The 5,000-nt window shown below is 51.1% G+C and overlaps 1 non-coding gene across 1 annotated transcript in view; it reads left to right on the forward strand.

The window, feature by feature from the left end:
* The first annotated feature begins 4,856 nt into the window (after positions 1–4,856).
* LOC126433969 (small subunit ribosomal RNA) overlaps positions 4,857–5,000 on the forward strand; it is a 1,909-nt gene continuing 1,765 nt past the window's right edge. The window contains exon 1 of the ribosomal RNA XR_007578885.1: positions 4,857–5,000. This exon is cut by the window's right edge and continues 1,765 nt beyond it. This is a non-coding gene — a ribosomal RNA (small subunit ribosomal RNA).

Genomic DNA, 5,000 nt, shown 5'->3' on the forward strand with positions numbered 1-5,000 from the left:
ACCACGTACAAGCTACAGACGCGATCGCATTGCTCACTGTACTGATTCCCATGCCGAGCGATCAGCTAGGAAGCGCCCCATCCATGTCGGTACCCGTGGGCGTCGCACTCGCAGTCACAAAAAACGCTGGGCAAATATATTTCTCGGAAGAGTAACGACAGTCCGAGCCTCCTGCGTGGGAAGAGTCTTTCTAGGCCCTGACCCACGGGAAGGGTTTAGCTTCCCCCATCCCGGACATTTGAAGTCGTCACACTACCGGTATTGACTAATAGACTGATTGCTGATAATCACTAGCCATACACTGGGGGAAACGGCCGACAGGGGCAGCAACATAGTGGAGCCGCAGTGTCACTAATGTACAGAGATAGAACAGTTTCGACTGGAACCAGAGTAACCGTATACACGGCACTGATTAGTAATAGATGCAGAGCCATCAGAATACAGATAATATATACAACCGTCCCTATACATGCTGAAAGACTCTGCACACAATGAGAACCACACGTCAGCCAGACACTATCACACACTACTCTCTGCCTCTAACAGGCACACACACAATATCTAACCACCAGCATGGAAGAACATCCGGTGCATCCTCTCCGCCACATTACACAATCCACACTATCATAACCAGACCGGGAGGTCCACCCACAAAACAGAATATCCCACCCTTCCGACATCCGCCATTGCTCAGTTAAGCCACGAACACCCACACATGTCCTACACAGGGGTGCACCCAACATCACAATACTGCCTCCTGTCACAGTACACAAACAATGGCAGGAATGAAAGACACACATCTGCCATAACCTTGGAATCGGAGCGCCGCCTGTCATGAGCCACAAGTGCATCCTGACGTGACAAATCGGATGATCCCGCAGGCATGCACTTACGATAATCACTATCAACGAACCTGCCGCCCCCCCCCCCCAAATACACCTTTCCCTACAACAATGTGTACCTTAACCTAAGCGATATTGTACCTTAACCTCAGCTATATCGTACCTTAACCTAACCTACATTGCGCCTTAACCTAACCTACGTTGTACCTTAACCTACGTTGTACCTTAACCTAACCTACGTTGTACCTTAACCTAACCTACGTTGTACCTTAACCTAACCTACGTTGTACCTTAACCTAACCTACGTTGTGCCTTAACCTAACCTATGTTGTGCCTTAACCTAACCTATGTTGTGCCTTAACCTAACCTATGTTGTGCCTTAACCTAACCTATGTTGTGCCTTAACCTAACCTATGTTGTGCCTTAACCTAACCTATGTTGTGCCTTAACCTAACCTATGTTGTGCCTTAACCTAACCTATGTTGTGCCTTAACCTAACATATGTTGTGCCTTAACCTAACCTATGTTGTGCCTTAACCTAACCTACGTTGTGCCTTAACCTAACCTATGTTGTGCCTTAACCTAACCTATGTTGTGCCCTAACCTAACCTATGTTGTGCCTTAACCTAACCTATGTTGTGCCTTAACCTAACCTATCTTGTGCCTTAACCTAACCTATGTTGTGCCTTAACCTAACCTATGTTGTGCCTTAACCTAACCTATGTTGTGCCTTAACCTAACCCATGTTGTGCCTTAACCTAACCCATGTTGTGCCTTAACCTAACCCATGTTGTGCCTTAACCTAACCCATGTTGTGCCTTAACCTAACCCATGTTGTGCCTTAACCTAACCCATGTTGTGCCTTAACCTAACCCATGTTGTGCCTTAACCTAACCCATGTTGTGCCTTAACCTAACCCATGTTGTGCCTTAACCTAACCCATATTGTACCTTAACCTAACCCATATTGTACCTTAACCTAACCCATATTGTACCTTAACCTAACCCATATTGTACCTTAACCTAACCCATATTGTACCTTAACCTAACCTAATTTGTGCCTCAACGTAACCTAATTTGTGCCTCAACGTAACCTAATTTGTGCCTCAACGTAACCTAATTTGTGCCTCAACGTAACCCATGTTGTGCCTCAACGTAACCCATGTTGTGCCTCAACGTAACCCATGTTGTGCCTCAACGTAACCCATGTTGTGCCTCAACGTAACCCATGTTGTGCCTCAACGTAACCCATGTTGTGCCTCAACGTAACCCATGTTGTGCCTCAACGTAACCCATGTTGTGCCTCAACGTAACCCATGTTGTGCCTCAACGTAACCCATGTTGTGCCTCAACGCCCATGTTGTGCCTCAACGTAACCCATGTTGTGCCTCAACGTAACCCATGTTGTGCCTCAACGTAACCCATGTTGTGCCTCAACGTAACCCATGTTGTGCCTCAACGTAACCCATGTTGTGCCTCAACGTAACCCATGTTGTGCCTCTAACGTAACCCATGTTGTGCCTTAACGTAACCCATGTTGTGCCTCAACGTAACCCATGTTGTGCCTCAACGTAACCCATGTTGTGCCTCAACGTAACCCATGTTGTGCCTCTAACGTAACCCATGTTGTGCCTTAACGTAACCCATGTTGTGCCTTAACGTAACCCATGTTGTGCCTTAACGTAACCCATGTTGTGCCTTAACGTAACCCATGTTGTGCCTTAACGTAACCCATGTTGTGCCTTAACGTAACCCATGTTGTGCCTTAACGTAACCCATGTTGTGCCTTAACGTAACCCATGTTGTGCCTTAACGTAACCCATGTTGTGCCTTAACGTAACCCATGTTGTGCCTTAACGTAACCCAATTTGTGCTTTAACGTAACCTAATTTGTGCTTTAACGTAACCTAATTTGTGCTTTAACGTAACCTAATTTGTGCTTTAACGTAACCTAATTTGTGCTTTAACGTAACCTAATTTGTGCTTTAACGTAACCTAATTTGTGCTTTAACGTAACCTAATTTGTGCTTTAACGTAACCTAATTTGTGCTTTAACGTAACCTAATTTGTGCTTTAACGTAACCTAATTTGTGCTTTAACGTAACCTAATTTGTGCTTTAACGTAACCTAATTTGTGCTTTAACGTAACCCATGTTGTGCCTTAACCTAACCTATATTGCGCCTTAACCTGACGCACGTTGTCGCTGAACCTGCTCTGTAATTGTTATGCAACTCGTTAAATTAGTGTAGTGTTGCCTAACCGCAACCCTCGCAATATAGTTCGCTATTCGCACTGCCCGGTCCCCTGTGTATCGCGTCATGTTAAACACCTTGCAGGTGTTGCTGACTTTCCACATGCTCCTGCTATACACTGTAATGTGGATAGCAGCAGGACGTACATGCCCCCCCCCCCTTCCCCCCTGCCTTCGCAAGCTGGTCGTTGAGAAGTTTGCATGTTCAATGCCCTTCGCATGCCGACGTACTCAGCCTACGTTGTGGTACGGCCTGTCACCTGTCCGCCGATGTACGCAAAACCCACAAACTGTACTGCACATTGGTCCGTATGTACTGAATGATACATCGTGGCACATGTGTGACCGTACGACGACTGCGCCTAGCAACGGCAGACCATACAGTCCAAATATTGTGCACGCAGCTACGTGTCGTCTCCCTATAAGAGCTGGATTGCAGTGTGGTACGCCATTCAGACGTGTGGGAGGAACGGACGCCCTGGATGGCGATCAGCATGAGCAGTCTGTTGATGTAGTGGAGCGTGTATTCGGACGTAGTCGTCTCTTCTCACACACCGTGATAGCATGTTGCACCGCGTTCCACATCTGCGACATCCTGCAGAGGCCGGCTGACAGTCGTTCGCGCAATGGACACCGCATACGTACGGGGGCTACCTTCCACGTGTTCTCGAGGCGTGCACATGTTGTTGCGTCTATGTGGGCAGACGTAGTGTGTTGTGACACCTGACACAGGCATGCAATACTCGTTGCAAATGGCGATGGACGTCTACGTTTGCTGGTGACGTTACGCAAATGAACAACAGGTAACCCGTTGTGGTGCGGTTGTTCTCGCTAGAGGTGAATCAGTGTTGGCGACGATCGGTCGAGCTATTAACCGGTTGTTTCAGGGATACCCACCATGCCCACGAACGTGAAAGGGGACCCACCATGCCCACGAACGTGAAAGGGGATCTGGGTGTGAGGCGATACGCGGCGGTGGCTGGGTGGGACCGTCCCCGGCCGGTGAGGGGGGGCCGCCCGGCGTGCTGGCAGCGCGGTGCGTGGGCGCACGCGCTACAGCCGGCTGGTGGGGGCGGCCAGTGGCAGGCGCGCCGGCCGACGGACGCGGCAGGCGGCGCAGCTGCGCGCCGGCGCCCCCTGCTCGCGGCGCCTTGCGGCCAAAGCAGGTCCTCGCGGGCCCGGTGCGAAGCGCGGTGGCCATCTGCAGTGTGCTGGTCCGATTGAGGACTGTGTGCGCTGAGGATGCGCCGCCGCCCGGCGCTCGGCGCCGCGACGCCGTCTGCTGCTCGGTCGCCCCAGCGGTTCTCGCAGGTGGTTTGTATCGCAGCTGTGCGGACGTGTTGGCGCGTGCGCTGTGCTGGGAGAGTTCGCTTCGGCACCCAAGTGGGGCTTTTGTCCTTCTGTGGCGCTGGCGTTGGAGCTGCCGGTCACCGTAGGTGGCGCGTGTTGTCTCCCGCCGGCAATGCCACGACAGCACGCTCCCGGGCCTCTGTCGGCAGCGGCAAGCTCAGTTGGGAGCACGGGTGGTCGCACCTAAAGCGTCTACTCGCCTAACTCCGGGCGATTGCGCCTCTCTCGAACCCGACCAAGTACTTAGGACGGCGCTGCGCGCCGCCGGGACCTGAGAGGGTTTCGAGGTGTGTTGTGCAGGGGAGCTCAGCCTCCTCCTGTTTGCAGAATAATTGAGCGGACGCTTGCGTGTTCGCGCGGGCCCCCGGGACACACTCCCGGGCGGCCGGCTGCTCAGCTCTAGTTGACGCAGCTCCCTGGTTGATCCTGCCAGTAGTCATATGCTTGTCTCAAAGATTAAGCCATGCATGTCTCAGTACAAGCCGCATTAAGGTGAAACCGCGAATGGCTCATTAAATCAGTTATGGTTCCTTAGATCGTACCCACGTTACTTGGAT

The sequence above is a fragment of the Schistocerca serialis genome, unplaced genomic scaffold (assembly GCF_023864345.2).
Source record: "Schistocerca serialis cubense isolate TAMUIC-IGC-003099 unplaced genomic scaffold, iqSchSeri2.2 HiC_scaffold_1178, whole genome shotgun sequence".
NCBI lineage: Eukaryota > Metazoa > Arthropoda > Insecta > Orthoptera > Acrididae > Schistocerca > Schistocerca serialis.